Below are 19,075 nucleotides of genomic sequence, written 5' to 3'. Positions count from 1 at the left end.
CTTGCCCTACCATATGTTTCCCAATAGCCTCCCCTGGACATACCCATAAATAATAAATTAGTGACCTTTTCTCGAATATTTACTATGTACCAGGTACTGTCTTAAATGCTTTGTATATATTATATTAATTAATCTTGAAGAAATTCTGTTAGGCAGGCATTGCTTTTATTTCTTTGTTTTTATGGCTAGGAGGTAAATGCATAGAGAAATATTTTTTAGCCGTCAGCTACCCTAGCCAGTTTGATGTCCCTGAGTTTAATTAACAGAACAGAGATGCTGCCCTGAACTGAACTTCAAGGCATTCCTTGTTTGTCCCCTATTTTGCTTCTAAAGACCCTGAGACTCAGAGAGCTTAAGTAATTTGTCTTAAGGTCACACAGCTGCTGCTGCTGCTGCTAAGTCACTTCAGTTGTGTCCAACTCTGTGCGACCACGTAGATGGCAACCCACCAGGCTCCCCTGTCCCTGGGATTCTCCAGGCAAGAACACTGGAGTGGGTTGCCATTTGCTTCTCCAATGCATGAAAGTGAAAAGTGAAAGTGAAGTCTCTCAGCTACATAAATGTGAAAACTGAGAGCTGAAGAAAGACTTTTCTGACTCCAGAGTCCATGATTTGAATTGCCAAAGAAACATGAGGAAGAGAATAAAATGCCTGTTGGATTAAGTGATCCTTAGCTTTTCTACTCATTTTACTCCACCAGCTTCCATAGCTTGCAGAGGCCCCTGGACTGTGTTCTGCTGAAGGTACTTTTTTCCTTGAATGGAGTCTTTGACGGATTCTCCTTTGACACATGACTATCGTCTTCCCCAGGGGTATAGTGGCCCCCACCAGCACTTTCCTTATTGTCACTGTGATGCTTGCCCCAAATAACCCAACAATGGCTAAATCTTTCTTGGCTTTTGTCACTGCAGAGTCATTTGCCTTTCTTTTAAAGGGCTGGGGTGAGGTCTGAGGTCACTGGGCAGACTGAGGAAAGATCTTCCTTCCTACTGTGTTGGAAAGGCCATGAAAAAGGGAGGTTCTCATAGACATGGCTTTTATTTTCTGTTGGGTCTTTAACTACCTGCATGACCTGGTGAGTCATTCAGTTTTTCTGATCCTTATTGGTAAAAGGAAGCTGTTAAGAGGACTGATCTATTGTGGTGCCATGAGGACGGGAGAGAGTGAGGCCTGGGAAGGGCCTTACATGTAGTGAGTGAGTGCCTTGAAAATGGAAGGTATTATGACTGTTGTTAGTAAGAGCGTATGTTTTATCCTATGTGTTGATTATTTACTTTTTTACAACATTTAGGGTTTCACAAAGCATTTTACATGAGTAAACTATCTTCTTGGAGTGCCAGTTACATAGACTGTACGTTAGGTACTTAATCATTTCATACTTGCTCTTCCTGCTGTTATGCCGAATGGATGAAGGCCTCTCCTTTTTCTCTGGCCAAGAGACCTGGGGTGCAGAGAGGCTGAGTGACTTATCAAAGCAAACCTATGACTTAGCCAAGACTAAAACCCTCAGTCTCGAGACATCAGTTTATCCTGCTGCCTCCCCTCTGTGGGGCAACCTCGTTTCCAAGGGCCCCATGCTCACTCAAAACATTAAAATATCAAAAAGACAAAACTCACATTTCTTCCAGACAGTGATTTCCAAATGTCTCTGGAAGAAAAGTTAGCAGTCCTGGCAGGCGGTTTTGTGTTGCAAGGTGCTTGGATACGAAAGAGGAATGTAAACCCCATGGAACTCATTTCACATGTCAGAGTCTATTCTGGATCTTGAAAGTGGGCCACGAGGCCCCAGCTCTGCCCCCAGGAGCTACATTCCTGCGGAGGCGTCCAGCAGGAAGCGGGCAGGGAGCAGGGCCCAGGATTCACAGAGGGACCCAGTGGGTGTCACAGCCAAAGGGCAGGAAGAAAAGAATCCCCCACCCCAGCACCAGCCTTCCAGAGCCTGGTCCCTGCAGAGCTTGCCTCAAGGCAGTGTGAAATTGTTTCCTTTTGTGTTATTTCTTTAGGACTTTGGCTGTTTTTATAGGTTCCTTTCACTTGCCTACTGTCTTTGATCCCACATGAGAAGTCCAAAAGGGACCAGTGTCCAGTTTGCACTGCTCGCCCCGTTTCAGCACGTCTGATGGCTCCTTGGCCCTGTGACCCCATCACTGGTGTTGCCCACACAGGTCTACACATAGCTCAGCTATTGGTGGGAACCAGGGGGACTTTATGGGAAGGGGATGGAGCAAGAGAAAATCACCACCAAAGGCCCCGGGAAATGGCTGGTGTTTGATAAAGCTTGGAAGTAAGTTGAAATTTGTATCCAAGAAACTCAACAAAGAGATAACTCTGCCCCTCATAGCTAGTGTCTCCAGGAACATGCACATTGCAACCAAGACACCATTTATCAGGAAAATCACAGTGATAGCCCAGGACCAACAACCAGGGCAGTACACTCAGATGTTAAACATGGCCTCATGAGAGTTGTCTTTCGTTCTGGCAGGTAGCTGGAAGCATGCTTTGCTCTCATCCTTCCCACTCCACATGGTTTCTGTCCTTGTTTATTTCTTTTTTCTAACTGACTTTTCAAAGTCATTAACATCCTCTACCATCCATTACTCCCCTCTGATGTTTTAGAGATCAAAGCGCCATTGCATTGGGTGGAGTGGTTTGAAAAATGGGGCACTTCTATATTAGTGGCCTTTGAAGGCAGATTAAGCAACAAATAGTAAGGGGAAATGTCAGAGAGCCTTCTTACTTCTCTGGGCTGCCATCTTTTTGCACATAATTCCTCTTGACTTTCAAGGAGCCTACATTCCTTGGCTCCTTAACATTGTCAGGTTCAGGGGGCTCCTCTGGAATTTGATAAAAAATCTAGACGTTTAGGTGGGACCATGGGGTGTGGCAGTCAGAAGGCTGAACATTTCCTAACATTTTCATGATATTGTATTCCTAAACCCTTGATGGGGCTTTCGATGATATATGTCATTAATTCCCCTTCCATCATGTCTATTTTAGAGCAGAGTTACATATGGCCTCTTATTTTATAGATGGGGATGGTCAGCTCGACAGGACAAAAGTGAGGAACAGAACGTCAAATTTTTCAGTAAAGATAGGATCAATGACTGATTTTCCCCTTTTGCCCCAGCTCTGTTAAATGGCTTAGCTCAGCACTTGTACAGAGCTCAGCACTTATACTCTTTTTAAAGAAGCTTGATATTTTGTTCATCATGGACTTTTCTGCATAAAATTTGATTTTTAAAAAGTCTTGCATTAAAATATCACTTCTTTTGATTTCTAAGTATATTTTGTGCCCAGTGCAAGTGCCTTCCTCATCCTACCCTGGTACCAGCCCTTTTAGCTGGTTGACCTCTCTGAGTGCTCATGATCAAGCCATTCGACTCTAGCTAAGGGCTATCAGATTCACGTTCTTGACACCCACTGCCAGTACCCAGCCCAGTTCACCACCGGCTCCTGTCTTGACGTCTGAAGTAGCCCCTTGTTTGTTCTTGGTCCCCTCAAGTCAGTACTATACACAGAGTCAGAAAATCTTTTAAAACCTATTTCAGGTGATCACTCCATGGCTTAAAACCTGTAACTTTCCATTTCCATGAAGTAAAACTCAAATCCTTAACCATGGTCTGAGACCCTATGACCTGGCCTGACCTCCCATTCCTCTCTCCCTTTGCTCATCACTTTCCATCCAGTCCGTTCCCTTGGATCCTTGAGTCCACAGTGATCTCCACATGGCTGCCTTCATCACATGGTTCCCTCTCTCAGCAGTACCCTTTGCCACCTCTTTCTACCTTGCAGATGGCAGCTGAAGCGCCACCTCCTCAGAGGTCTTCCCTGACCTCTTGTCTAAGTTCTGCTGCCCTCTGCCTCTATTGTTGTCTTCTGTTGCCTCTTTTTCTTTCCATTTTCAACACTTCTCATCATTTGTAATTTCATTGTATGTCCACCCATGTGTTTACTTGCTTTATATCTTTCTCCCTGACTCAACCGTAAGCTCCTGGAGGACAGAGCTGGGCTTATTCACCACCTTCTCCCCAGCCTCTAAACCATGCCTGGCACAGAGAAGTCACCCAGCCCTTTATTGAGTAAGTGAGGGAAGGAAGGGAATGAGTGGAGAAATAGGTCTTCAGCTTGCAAAATCTTGATCTAAGGACTCTCCCACACACTGAGGAACTTTTATGTCCTATTCTACTCTCTGTCGTCATGAACTTTGCTCTTCTAAAGCAAGTGTTTTTCCCTTGGATTATTTTTATAGAAAAAAGGGAAGCAAATATAGAGATAATTATTGATTCTCACTCATCAAGTCGCTGCTCCCTATCACCAACATCCTTCTGAGAGCCTGCTGCAGAATTCTTGGGAACCACAGGAAATAAGTCCACTAACCACTTGAAATGCTTTTATAAAAATAGACTGGACTTGACCTTCTTCCTGTGGAAAGGCCTTTCTACAGGGCACATGTTACAGAGAAATTCTGTCTGCTCTTAGGAGCCTCCCTCTTCCATCATCCTTCCAGCAGGACTTATCTGGACAAGTGTGGAATCCTGTTCTGACCCTCTGCCCGGGTCACCATCTGAGCAAATTCTTCCTTTATTATTTTCATGCTGTTGTTTTTATATTGAAATGGTGAGATAAGCAGACAGAAGTCAAAGCTGGGGGAGCTATTGGGATAGCCTGCTGTGCACTGGCACTCACTGAGGAGTGGTGTTACTCTCACCAGAGGTCATCACCACTATGCCCGGGCTTCAGGGCTGCACCTTGATCACTCTGCTCATTATCTGCTTACTTTAAAATCTTATTACCAAAGTGCAGTTTTACTTTGGTTCAATGTCCTTGTGTAAAGGAGACTTTGTATCTCTAGTATAATCACAAAAATATCCCATCAGTAGAAGGCAGTGGTCAAGACCAATAAAATCGAAGGACACAGTCACTGACTTCTTCTTAGGGGCTGTTCTCTGCCTGCTCAGCTCTTTTGGTTATCAAGAGAGAATGACAATTCTGCTGCTGCTGCTAAGTCACTTCAGTCGTGTCCGACTCTGTGCGACCCCATAGACGGCAGCCCACCAGGCTCCCCCGTCCCTGGGATTCTCCAGGCAAGAACACTGGAGTGGGTTGCCATTTCCTTCTCCAGTGCATGAAAGTGAAAAGTGAAAGTAAAGTCGCTTAGTCGTGTCCAACTCTTCACAACGCCATGGACTGCAGCCTACCAGGCTCTTCCGTCCATGGGATTTTCCAGGCAAGAGTAATGGAGTGGGGTGCCATTGCCTTCTCTGGACAATTCTAGGGGAGTTGAAAACAAAATTGTACCAAGATGAAGCTTTCTCCCTCAACAGTGAAAATGATTGACGGAGACTTTGAAGGGGACAGTGGTCTCCCTACAGTGGTCCTGCGAGATGTCATAGCACCACTCAGAACTTCTCCTGTAGCAGCAGGGGCACATGCACCATACCTGATGAAGCAAAGGGTTAGTACTTAGGCTTTATTGTTATACCAGTTCAACAAAGAAGCAGAGAATGCCAGTCAGTCCCCTTAGAAATCCTGAAATACAAGGAGGTGATAGAAAAATTAGAAAATACAGATAAACAACAGTAAAAAGTTTTAAAAGATTGTTCATGATCCTGTCAGCCAGAGAGAACTCCTTTTAACATTTCCATTCATGGAAATGTAAGCATTTTACAAAGTGGAATCATATATGTGAATCATATATACAAATATCTCAGATTTCCTGCGACACAAAACTTGCTGCTTTGTTAATTTTCTGCATTGTTTGCCTAATTTCTGTTTTGTTACTATCTACTTTTATCTTTATTTTTTCCTTTTACTGCTTAATTTTAGTTTACTTTCCCCTTTTATTTTTCAAAGCCTTTTCCTGCAGAATCTTGGATCATCAATTTTAATGCTTTTAAAATATTTTAATGTGAGCACTTAAAGGTAAAATTTCTAATAATTGTCTTGAGTTACCTCCCCAAATTTTTGTATGCTGGGTTTTGTATATCATTTAGCTTAAGCTATTTTGTAATTTCTTCTTTTATTTTTTTTTCTATATGTGTAGTTCAATTGAAAATATAGTTTTCCTAGATATGTTATGGTTATTGATATCTAATTTAATTTACCAGTGATCATAGGATTTATTCTCTATGGTTTCAGTTCTGTTAAATTGATTCAGACTTGGTCTAAAGAAAGTGGAATCACATGTATAATTTTTTTTCGTTAATAAATGTAAACCTACGTACATCCCATTTGTAATGGCTACATAGGATTATAGCACTTGGTTATAAGTACAAGCAAAACTGTGTCAACTAAGCCTCTATCGTTAGACATTTAGGTTGTGTACTCTCTGTCATGTTAGGAACAAAATTGCTCTAGGCAGCCTCACCCACCAGGCCTTTATGTCCTTAGGAGGATTTATGGAAATAGAATTGCTAGGGAAAAGCACATACATTTTAAGTTTTTTACTCAAAATTTTCAGAAAGTTTGTACCCTTTACGTGCTTAGGTTCCATTTATACCCCTTGACTTTTTATCAGTATTTCCCTTCTTATTCCTATGTCTGCTTTTCAAGGTAGAGAAATTAATTTGAAACCTTCTGACCTGCTGACTGGCTTCCAAGTCCCCTCGTAAACTGGGGCCCCTGCTCCTTTTGCCTCCACTTGCTCTGAGGGCGCCTGGCACCACCTGTGGGATCTGCTGACACGTTCCCAAGCCTGTGACCCAGCGTGAAGCATGCTTTCCCAGCAGTGTGGGCCTGTGGAGCTTGCAGAGTCCAGTGAGCCCTGGGCTCCTGGGGAGCAGATGGCCCGGACCAGCACTGGCTCAGGCGACCTTGGAGGCAGCCTTTGTCTCTTTGACACTTGAAGCCACTTCACTCCTTTGCTACACTGCCCTCATCTTTCAGTTCTGACAGACCACTCCTGACTTCTCTTCAAAACTCACCTCCTCTGTGAATCACCTAGTACTGATGACTGTTCAGTCCAGCAATTCCAAGACCTCTTGTGATATCACCTCTGAGTGATTTTATCCACTATTAATTTATAAATTTACAATGAATTCTTGCAAAGGGACCCCACACACACTTCATTAAATGTGGAGCTCTCGTGTAGCATGAAGCACAGTGTATTGAAGGCAGTCAGTAAACACTTGCTGAAATAAGAACTCAGCATCTCCCAGACTGAGGCGCAGCTTGGCATAGCCAAATACAGAATGGCAGACAACTGGGAGTTCTTGCTCATTGAGTATCCCTAGTACTGTCCTTGTGTCTAAGAGTTTAAGTAAGAGACAGCCAAGGCACTGGGTAGAAACACTGAGATTCCGACCAGCAGGTGTAATTCCATAGATGGCGTGTGCTTCCAGGCCAGTGTCTTGTTCTCTCTAAGTCTGTTTCCTCTCCTGAATGGTACCTGCTTGTGAGGTTGTTGCAAAGATCCAACTTGATAAGAAGGTGTAAAGTGAGTGGCACTTGTGCAGCATGTGATCAGCTCACCATGGATGACATCATTAATATCCTTTGTATTTAGGGCATTTACTGAACGATACAGTCTCCCTCTGAGTTTAGCCTGTGGTCTCCCTTCTGTGTGCAGCAGAAACAGGCTGGGAGGGCCACTCGGTTTTCTCTAAAATCCCCTCACTTCATCCTTCCACAGAGGAGGGAAAACAGCTCCTTTGCTTTCAGGGTTTGCCTTTCATGACTCCTGAGATTCAGGGAACAGAGCTTTAGCCAAGTGGTTAGCTTAAACAGGATAAGGCTCATCCAGTGTCCCTAGGTTGATGGCTCATTGTTTCATGAAACTATATAGTTTGTACCTATTCTTTTGCTTGTCTTATGCCTTTCCTGTTAATTATAATTAACCAGGGGCTGACTATCTCAAGAGCACTTATGTGCTAACAGTTCACATGGGAGATGGATTGCACAGTTAGGAAGACTTGGGTTTCAGTCTGGGTCTGCACTTACTTGCTGGGTGAGTTTGGGCAAGTCATGTCATTGCCCATGCCTCGGTTTTCTCATCCATCGATGGAAATAGTAATAGTAATACCTCCATAGGTTGGTTGAGCATTAAATGAGATCATGCGTGTAAAGCACCTAGCACATTCTATGGTGCCAATACCTGTGAGTTACCATCATTTTCATGCTTACTTCCATCCCTGTCGTCACTTTGCCTTTGCACCTGGCACAGGTTCTTGCCTATGAGATCCCTTCAGTCAGTGTCAACTTAAGTGAATGAAATGAATAGAATCTGTGTCCCATCCCCCTTTCTGCCAGAAGGCGAAATCGATAACCTTCATTGTCCTACCAATCTTAACTGTAGTTTGTGGTGTTTTACTATGATCAAGGTTGTCAGTTCCCAGGAGCAGATGTGAGTCTCTTACCTGGACCCTGTGTTACTAAGCAAGCACAGGGCATGACATTGCCTTCACATCCTGAAGGTTATTCCTCAAGGTGGTGCCTCACTGCAGTGAGGGTCCCCTCCCCAGGGGTCCTGATTCACTGGGCCTGGGTTGGGGCTGGCACCTGCAAGTTCAGCAGACCTCCCCTAGGGATTCTGGTACACACCAGGATGTGAGAACCACTAGTTTGGGATATCCTTCTTCTTCTTTTTTTTTAATGCATCAAGAGAGAGGAAAGGAATTCAGCCTAGAAGGGCCAGCTTGGTTCTTTTTCTCATTTTAGCAAAGGCACTGAAATAACTCTAAATCTACTCACGTTGTTTTCTTTAAAAGCAGTGGCTCAGAGGACACTGCCATTTTGATACGTTTATTTTTTCTCTTTGTTTCCATTACTCATATTTCCTTTGCTGAATTATTGTTTGTGCCTGCTGGGGGTGGGGGCGGGGGCAGGATAAGACAAAGGGTAAGGTGAAATGAGTGAGGGCTCCAGGTCCTTCTCAACCCTTTTGCTCTGCGAGGCTGGGATGGGAGGAAGGCCTTCCTTTCTATGCTGTGGGAGCCACAGGCCACCAGCAGGCAATGTGTCTCAACTAGGTCTGGTTTGCTCTGAGGTTCTGGCTTGCTGATCATGGTAGAGCCTGATGGAAAGGCCCAGATTTCTCTGAACTGAGTCAGAAACCAGTTCTGAAGAATTAACTGGGGCCTCATCACAATGTACAAGCCAGAGTAAGATTAAATCAGGCCTCCAGAGTGAGTGGGTTGTGCAGCTTGGAATTGCAATGCAGTTCTGTTGTATTCTCATTTCTCTCTGCTTCATAATTTATTTGGTAAAGTTGTTTTCAATTGTTCAAAGATCTGAGTACTCATTCATTCACTTGACACATATGTAGTGAGCACCTACTATATGTCAGGTATGAGGAATGTAATGGAGAAGAAGGCAGATGCAATGAGGTCCTCTTGAACCTGGCATTCTAGTGAGGAAGACCTACCATAAAAGAAATTCCCAGTGAACTAAACGTTAGAGCAGCGAAGTCCAGGGCACCTTCCAAACTACATAATAGGTAACTTACAGAGCCTGGGAGATGGGAAGACTTCCTGGAAGAAGGAGCATTTATATTCCTAGTGAACAAGAGGAAGAAAGCAGCAGGAAGAGTGTGTGCAAAGATCCTGAGCCCACAAAGGGCATGTTTCACTTAGGGAACTGAAACTAGTCCACTATAGGTGAGGTGAGAAGGCTGTGGATGGGGAAGCTGGTGGGGCCAGGTCATGCAGGGCCCTGCAGGCCTTTGTCTAAAGACCACCACACAATGTAGGTTATAGGTTGACAGGATCAGATTTGCATTTCTAAAACGGCACCCTGGCTGCTGAGTGGAAAAGTACTGGAGAAGAGTTCAGGGAAACTAGATGCACTGGTGAGAGGTGACAGGGACTCAGCAGGTGGACGTGGGTACAGGCCAGATGTGGTGTACACACTTCACAGCTACCCAGCCACTAGCCTTCTCTCAGAGGGACAGCAGCATCCAGCCAGCACATGCTATCATGAGATGAGCTGAAGTTGGAAAATCTGAAAAATCTCACCACCAGGTATACCAGGAAATATCATTTCCACAGGAGATGGTGCTGCCGGGGAAATGTGGGCACGTTGATCTTTAGGAGCAGATTGGGAAGGGAGGCACCTTGGTGTCTTGATAAATGACACAGAATCCGGGGCTCCAGAAGGCCTTGCTACCTGACCTGCTGACTAGGACTCTTGTCCTTGCTTTTCTTCATCCTTCCCTGACTCACCAGGTCACTGGACAAGTCGTCTATCCCTTGGCTGTACGTGTATGAGCTCAGAGACCCGAGTTTCTGAATCATGCTACTAACTTTATAAAATCTACAAGATTGTATCAGCTCAGGGCAGGTCAGACAGCCTGGAGGGAACAGAGTGGGCCAGCTGGCTCTCTAGATGACTCTTGGTCTTAGGATTCTGTGGGGCTTGGTGACACCAGAGGAAACGGCTGGGGATACCTCCAGGGCACTTCATTCATTCACTCAGGAAATGGTTAAAGTCTTCTGGCCTCATCCTCACATGGTGAAGAAAGTGGCAGAGTCTTCCCCCAGGGAGCTTATGTAACAGTCACTTCCTGAGGTGTAACTGGTAGTCTGCAGTGCCCTTCAGCTCTCCTGGTCTTCGTATTGAATAGCAAAGCCCAAGAGTTCCCTGGCCTCAAATTCCTCAGTGACCTCTAACAGGGGTAACCATCTTTTGGTTCCAAGCTGGCAATCACCTCTGGGCCTTTGAACTTGTTTCCTTGTGGCCTGCACCTCTCTTTGCCAACACTGTCCACTGCCCCCTGCCCCCCAGGGTGTTCCTGCTTCTTTCTCAGCCACACCCTCAGCTGTTCCTCAGATGGCCTTCCCTGACCACTCGCCCCAGACCCAGGCCCAGCCTCCCAGCGGATGTCCTTGCCCCTCTGTAGTCCACTAGCTGCTTACTGACTGTCCCTCCCATCAACTTTGCTCCATCAGGACAGAGCCCTTGATTTTGTTGCGTAGCTGTTTATCTCTAGCATCCTGCATGGACTAGCACATAATACGTGAGTAATAGTGTTTGTTGGAAGAAAGAGGGGTGGGAGAGAATGATGGTCTGGACATGTTGTGTATTGTATCAGTTTTCCTGAAAAGTCACATGCTACACTTAGAAGACCCCTTGTGAATCAAAGCCTGAAAAACTGTACTAACTTGCCACTTGCCGTACTGAATGGAGATATTGGTATTTTTAATATATTAAGTCTATCAGAAATTCATCCTATACGTTTTCTGAAACCATTGATCCCATCCCACAAAAACTAACCCAGTCAGCCAGGAAGATGAAGAGACTGTAGGAAGAAATGAAGTTGAGTCAGTCTGTTATTATTCATTACTTCATTCCAACTTTATACTATGATTTCTCAGGCACTGAGGATACAGCACAGTCCCTGCTTTCATTGTCTGTTCTTATTCAAAGTGAACAACCAAATGAGAACATCTTTCAGTGCTAATTCCTGTATCTCCCTGTTGAAATCCCATAGCAGATGGCTGGAGGTGGCGAGGGCACTGGTAGATGGAGGGTGGTTGGGGTGTCTCTAAGGAAGTGACATTGAGCTGAGACCTTGGGGATGGGCAGAAGTTCAGTGCATGGGCCCAGGGATGTGTGCACAGCCACGTGTCCTAATCTGGAGGAGACTGTGTGATCCTCCTGGGTAAGGAACTGGCACATTTCAGGAAAGCAGTGTCAAGATGCTAAGCCTTCTTGCAGTAGTTAGCCCAGTCTAGGCAAGGGACTCAAAATAATTAAGCCATTGGGGGCCATAGAAATTCACGTCATCTTTTAAAGGACAGATGCGTCTCAGAAGGCCAGTGCTGCCTCCTTCCTGACCCTTCCCAATCTGCACCAAGCTGAAATTGATTGTTTCCTCCCTCGGCATCCTGCACCTAGCTGGCTAGAGCTGTCTGTGGCAGTTACTACCTTCTACCCTGCAATTAGAGTTATTTGCATCCTTCAGTTGGCCTCCGTAGTGAATTTTCACCTCCTCAAGGCAGGGATTGGATCTTAGGGAGTCCTTTCCTTCATAGATACATACTCTTGGCTTGCATCTAATGGATGCTTGGTGATATTTGTTGGCGTTTATTAAATTGAGTCACTGAAATTTCTGACTAATACTTTGGAAACATACATTTTTTAAAAGAGTTTGATTTGGGGGATGGGATGATAATATGGGTCATGTAGGAGACTCACACCTGGATGGTTCTAGTGGAGACCATTCAGTGCCTCAAGGCTTTGCAGTGGGGGCGGCTAGATAAGAAAAGAAAGCTGATGAAAGCACAAAAAGGGCTGGGGCCGTGAGGACTAACTGGCTGTTGATAAAAAGCTATTGAAAATCACCTTGCTATGCCACACTTGTATGTGTTTGCTCTGAGGTCATGCTGATTGGCTTGTTGGTTGATTTGGAGTTTGGGGTTTCATGTTTTCTTGTGTTCTCTTTATCATTTCCTTCTTTAAGTGGGTTTATTTTCTATATATACAGAATGTATTGTCCTGAATAATCTAGATATGGCAGCTTTGTGCAGCTTTGTTATAATCAGTATTTTTGAAGTTGAACCTGTGTTCAATCTGGAATTCAGATCAAATAGAAACTTAGTATCACTACTGAGGCTTTCCTGGTGACTCAGTGGTAAAGAACAGACCTGCCAATGCAGGGGACTCAGGTTCAGTCCCTGGGTTGGGAAGATCCCCTGAGGAAGGAAATGGCAACCCCCTCCAGTATTCTTGCCTGGAAGATCCCATGGTCAGAGGAGCCTGGTGGGCTACAGTCCGTCGGGTTGTAAAGAGTCAGACGTGACTGAAGTTACTTAGCACACCACATGGCACATTTTAAGTACTGAGTTGGCTAAAAAGTTCGTTTGGGTTTTTGTATAAGCTGCTATAGAAAAACCCAAATGAACCTTCGGGCCAACCCAATATTTCATAGATGTCATCTCATGGTTCCATGTAGGAGCTGAGGTGGCATAAACATTGTTATTCTCATTTTCACAGAGGAAAAATCAGATTTGAGCAGTGAAGTAGCTCCTAGAGTTATGAGGTATTTTAATATAAATTATCGTTTAGTTTTTTGTTTGCAATTGGAATAATGGAGCTAAAAAGTAGAAGGTGGGCCTGAAAATGATTAACTTTTAAAGTGGATACTTAAGTACTGTTTAACTGTTTTGTAACCAAAAATAAAATCTAATGAAGCACAAGAAAATGAAGCAAAAAAGCAAGAACAGAAAAGACCTCTGTCCCAGGAGGAGTGAGGTAGACTGTCTGCTGCTGTCAGAGGAGCCAGCTGACCTTTGGCCTGCTGGGCCATCAGTGTGGATGTCCTTGGCGGTGCCGTCACCTCAGTTCAGGATGAGGAGTGGTGGCTCAATAAGCAAAAGGTTACATGGAGATGCAAAGAAAGGAGAGGGACCGGGTGCTTTCTTCCCTCTTGACTGTTACCTATTAACTAAAACCAAGTCCATTGTCCTTGTCCCCTTGGACTGGGAGCAAAGTGCTGATGGAGGCCGGAGGGGATAGTTTTGTGGGGTCTTTGAAGGGTCAGAAAACTCACATGAAGGCAGCTTTGTTTACATCAGCAAATCCAGCTGCAGCATGCAAGCCCTTGACCGGCCAGTGACTCCCAACACAAAACAGATGTCCGAGCTGCACAGAGTGAGCACACGGGGCTCCTCAACTGGTAGAACTTTGTCTTGATGAGCTGGGAAAAGGGCAGGAGATGGGTGGCACTGGGTGTGCCAAGAGTTCACGACAGCAGTGACCACACAGACCTGGCTTTGTGCTGGCTTGAGCCACGTGGGCTCCAAGAGATGATGCTCAGAGGGGGTTGTAAAGGCCAAGCCGCATTCCTGCCTGAGAAGGCCGCGTTATTGTGTGCGCTGGACTGTGGGAGTTTGAATTGCCTGTGACTGGAACATGGGAAGGGATTGGGTTCCCTAGGCCAGAAAAGGGGACGTGGGGTCAGAACCAGGATTCCACTTGGTGCTCAGTCCTAAAAGCTACTCTTCTACTTTTTTGTCTATATAGCATGATCAACGTCATCTGTATGGTAGGTAGATTGTGCAATAAATCTCTCCTAATTAATAAATCGTTATCTGATTAGGTTAATCATTATGTTAAACATTTTTCAGGTAATGCTTACCAACTAGAAATATTAATAAACAATGAAAACCCAAGTCCTCCTAAAAGAACCAGGCACATACACTAGATCCAGTGCACCCCAGGAGGCCCCCATGTCTTCTGTCCTTTGAACAAAGGACCTTGTGTTCCAGATCATGTTCTACTCTGTTCACTGATATTCACTTAGTAGATTTACCAATTTGAATACTCTGGTACAATTCTTCCTCAAGGAAAAAAGTGAAATCAAGGCAATATTATTTAAGATATTAAGAACTATGATTTAAAAACATAATACCTATACATAGATATATATATGCAGTTTAAAGAGAGACTGTAGATTATGTACACACACAGACCCAGAGTATGACCATAGCCATTATTACGTGTCAAGGTTACAGATGATTTTTGTTTTCTTATTTATATTTTCCCATAGTTCCCTAGTTTTTTTAAGTAACATGTATTATTTGTATAAAGACATTTTTTATTCTAAACATCCCATTAAATTGCTATATATACCTCTCGCTGCCACCTAGAGGTTAATATCCTGAGTTACTGCTACAGGCTCCTCACTAAAGTGTTCCTCTAGGAAATGAGTCTTTTTCTCCTCAGATAAAATTTGAAAATTTCTCAGTAGGGAGCAATAACTGACCTTGAGATTCAAAATGGTACCCATGAGAGAAGCAATAGCTAAGGAATGAAGCTTCCAACCTCTTAGCATAGAAAACAAAGTGTTTTCTTTCTTCTGTGATGACAGTTTTTCTTCATCGACACTCACTTTGCTTTTTCTGTCAACACACTCTCGGTTATAGTAAAGTAAATTACATTTGCATCCCAACTCCACAATTTGCTAACGATGGGACCTCAGCCAAGCCATTTATAATCTTTGTGCCTCTGTCTGCTGGTGTCTAAATAGGCTTCTAATGAGGATTAGATGAAACAATGCACGTAAGTGCGTGATAGCACAAGCAATAAAGGCCAGTTATTGTCATGATCCCGTTGGCTTGTCCCAGTCATCTTCTCTAACTGTTTCACAGAGAGTATTTTTCTGATTTAGCTGCTCTCTATAATCTATGTCAAGCATGTACTAAGAACTGTGACCTTCCAGAATGGCCCGAGGAACACCAAAATTTTTTTTAAAAAATCCAATATAGTTCCTACTTACCTGCTGTCAATAGGCTTATTTCCCCACAGAGCCTCCAAGTCTCTGAGCAGCAAACGTAATTCACTCAGGAAACCGTGAGAGCCTGGCTGTGGCCCCAGTGCCTGCTCCCCTCAGTTAAGTCAGTGCTCCCTTTAAGCTGTTCCTTTTGGCTTTTCTGACTCAGTGTCTTAGGTCATTCTGAGACAGCCTTCTCCTCCCCACCTTCTCCACTTGTACCTGTTGTCCTGGACATTTGTCATCCTTTTTGACTGCCCAGCATCTAAAGCCCCAGCATAAACACACAGGTCTTGATCTGGCTGGACCCTTCTTGCAGTGTGATTTGGGGGTACCACACCTTCCCATTGATTCTGTGCAACTGCGGGTTCTCCATATTCTCTTTATGTTTATTGTTAAAGTCATTGGTTGCTTACAGTTAAGGAGCTTAGCCAGCTCCTGCTTGTCCTACTTTGACATAAATCCTTCAGCTGTTAGTTCCCCAAACTCTCTGAGCTTCCTATGGCATACTGTTTTATTTCATTCTCCTGGTTGTGACATTTTACTGGAATTACCTTCTTATTCTCCCCTAGACTTAGCTCCCTGAAGACAAGAACTAAAGCCATCTAGATCACTGTAGCAATGTTCTATCATGGAGCAGAATGCCTGGCACGTAGTAGGCCCTCTGCAAATGTCAAATGAATAAACAAGCAACCACCTGGGAGGGGACCAGACCAACCACAGTAGTTCCACTTGGAGAACCAGTTAACTTGCCAAGTTTCTGATAACCTGGCACCATTCCTAGCCTGATTCCAGGAGAAACCAGATTTCCTTTAGGCTTTGGCAAGGAAGAGGCTATTCCAGCAGCATCCTGAGTGGGCGGGTGAGATGTTGGCCGCATCTTAGAGTGGGTGAGTAATCCCCCAGGCAGCACTTAGCTTGCAACCCTGGCTTACATCACGGTCATCTCCCGAAGCTCCCAGCTTAAAATGGAAAGTGGCATTACTCATGGTGGAGAGCAGACAATAAAAAAACATTGAGGTGGGGCCCAACACAATGGAGTGAATATTCCCTGATGAAGGATGAGAGCATCTATGCTCTGAGGGCTCATGGCCCTGGCAGACAGCTCAGTCATAGCAAGGCTTTTGAACTACACCTCCAAATTAGCTCATCACCCAGTACCTCACTCTTTGGGATGTTGGAAGACGTTGTGTTTCTCAGCCTGCATCAGGCCTGGGGAGCAGAAATGTCCCTGAATCAACATTAGAAGGTGATAGCAAGCAGCAGTTATGAATTGAGGCTTTGACAGTAACAGAGCTAAGCCTGAATCCTAGCTGTTCTAGTTGCTAACTCTGTGACCCCAAGTAAATTACTTAACCTCTCTGCTTTTTATGTCCTTCAGCTGTAAAATGGGTTGAATAATAGTACCGACTACAAGATCTTGAGAAAAGTCAAGTCAGAGAATTTATATAAAATCCTTACCATAATGCCTGGCTTGCAAGCAACACTCAGTAGATGATGACTGAGGTTGTGCTTTTACCATCTTCCTTCAGCAGCTCCATACTTCTCCATCCTTTATATTTTTATCCCCTTTAAATCTCTCAGCCTCACACGCTTTCTCCTTCCGGCAGTCCTCCTTGCCTCTCATGCCCTTCTGAGCCGAGGCCGCCACCCAGCACCCTGCACGCTCACTCCTCTCCACTTCTAGCTCATCTTTCTCTCGCTTTCTCGGTGTCTGTCAGCTTGTGTCCCCAAACCCAGTGTCCGGCCAGTCATGGTCTCTTCTCCACTTCAGAATCCATGACCTGGCACTTGGGGAAGCAGAAGACACTGAAATCAATCAGTCTGGTTTTAGTGACACCTCATGGACAGGTTGGGCCTAAGGTCAGAAAATGGTCAGAGCTCAGTGCCCATTCTAGCACCCCAGCATGCTGAACGTGTACCCACAGAACGTACAGTGGACCAAAGTCCGGTCTTATCAAAGCTGGGCATGGCACAGCAGTGGTGATGATCACAAAGGCAGTATTTTTCTCGGGAAAGATCATATACCAGCTTTTCTATTAATAGCCTTCTTTAGTAAGTTCTAAATAGATTCCATTTTTTTTTAAGGGGCACACTTTTGGCCTAAGCAGGTTACATGCATTACTGTTGAGAGATAAGCAGTGATATACATGAGCTGAGACTCTTAACATTGTACTAGGGAGTTCTTTACCAATGGTCTGAGGACTCCACAAACATCAGTTCCTCCATGGTTAAGAAAACTTTCCACCTTTGATCTCCAATGACTAGATTAACCACAGGCTGTCATCCCAGGATGTGTCCTGATCATTATTTATTCAACACATTGAATGAATAGCCTTTTATATTCTAGGAACATTGTGGATTCCATGGCAGTGTTATGAGGAGACACAAATCCCACAACTGATGGAGATATTAGGGAAGATATGTGTCTTTTTCAGATTCTTTCCCACTACAGGTTATCGTGGGATATTATCTGTAGTTGCCTGAGCTATACAGTAGGATCTTATTGTTTTATCTATTTTCTGTATAGTAGTATGTATCCATTAATCTCAAGCTCTTAATTTATCCACCCCAGCCTTTCCCCTTTAGTACCCGTAAGATTTTCTGTGTCTATGAGTCTTGAGAAACAGTACACTTTGGATTAAGGATGGCCCATATATAATGAGTTCATGGGGAAGGGGTAAGTCTGGAAAGATAATTTATAGCCAGATCTGTACTTGGATGTCTAGTATTTATCTTATAAAAAATGACCTCAGGAATCCCCTGGCAGTCCAGTGGTTAGAACTCAGCACTTTCAGTGCCATGGCCTTGGTTCAGTCCCTGGTTGGGAAACTAAGATTCCACAGGCTGCTCAGTACCAGGGAAAAAATAAATAAATAAAATAAGACCCAAAAAAAGCCTCTTAAGATGACCTCGACAGAACGATTGGTTCCCCTCACCCAACCCCCAGCTTTCTCAAGTATTTCAAATCTTTGTAAATGTCCCCAGTCATTGTTTCTGTCTTCTTCACCTAGCCCCCTTCAGTTCATCAGCAAGCTTCGTATCCAAAATGTATCCTCAGTCTGACCTCTTCTATCTTCTCCAATACTACCCCTATGTTCCAAGACATCATCGTTTCTTACCCACTTCCTTGTTGCATTTCTTGCCCTCATACAGCAGGTAGCTTAAGTCAGATCATATGCCCTTGCTTGCTGAAAACCTCCTAGCAGCTTCCTGTTGCTGTATCTATCCGTGGGAAGACCGTGTCCTACAGGCTCATGATTTGACCCAGCCTCTTCCCAGGCTCACCCTCTCCTCTCCTCTCCTCCCTTGCTTGTCCTGCTGCATCCACATGACAGGCTTCTCTTCTCTTCCTTGAACTCTCCAAGCATGGACTAGCATCTTTGTGTTTACTGGTCCCCCTGTCTGAAATGCTCCTCCTTGCTTAGACCTCTGCTTGTCCACCTCCTCATGGCTTATATCTCAGCCTGAATGGTACCTCTGCTGGTCACCCTCACTATCCTAACTAAAGTAGCCCCTTCTCAGTTTTTCTCTATCTCAGAACTCCATTTTTCCTTTACAGCACTTATCTGAAATGCTCTTGAGTATTTATTTTTCTCTTTTATCACCATCACTTCTACTAACTTGCAAGCTCCATAAGACTTTGTCTTATTTACCACCACCTCTTTAGTCCTTAGCACAATCCAGCCCAAGTAGGTACTCAGTAGTCACTCACAGAATGCAGATGCCTAGACCACATGCCCAGAAAAATTCTGATTAGTCTGAGTTAGGAGTTAAAGAGAAGTTAAATTGTTTGAGGTGTTTTTTTTTTTTTTTAACTATATGCATATTTTTAGCCATGTTATAGCTAGTACAGTTCCCAGGTGA

At 44.3% G+C, this 19,075-nt stretch overlaps 1 protein-coding gene and 1 non-coding gene across 7 annotated transcripts in view; both read right to left on the bottom strand.

Moving 5' to 3' along the window:
• FGF1 (fibroblast growth factor 1) overlaps positions 1-19,075 on the bottom strand; it is a 106,257-nt gene that overhangs the window by 40,881 nt on the left and 46,301 nt on the right. The window contains exon 1 of one of the 6 annotated variants that reach the window (XM_044947547.2): positions 15,215-19,010. The exons of the other annotated variants lie outside the window; for them this stretch is intronic. The gene's annotated coding sequence lies outside the window, so the exon portion shown is untranslated. Of the gene's footprint in view, positions 1-15,214; positions 19,011-19,075 lie in introns of those variants that run through there. 6 annotated transcript variants of the gene reach the window in all.
• Positions 177-300, bottom strand: LOC112587168. Its single transcript, XR_003111695.2, has one exon. It is a non-coding gene; the product is annotated as a small nucleolar RNA SNORA36 family (small nucleolar RNA).

The sequence above is a fragment of the Bubalus bubalis genome, chromosome 9 (assembly GCF_019923935.1).
Source record: "Bubalus bubalis isolate 160015118507 breed Murrah chromosome 9, NDDB_SH_1, whole genome shotgun sequence".
In the NCBI taxonomy this organism is placed as follows: Eukaryota; Metazoa; Chordata; class Mammalia; order Artiodactyla; family Bovidae; genus Bubalus; species Bubalus bubalis.
Note: the sequence above shows the minus strand (reverse complement) of the source record. Positions and strands in the feature narration are given on the sequence as shown.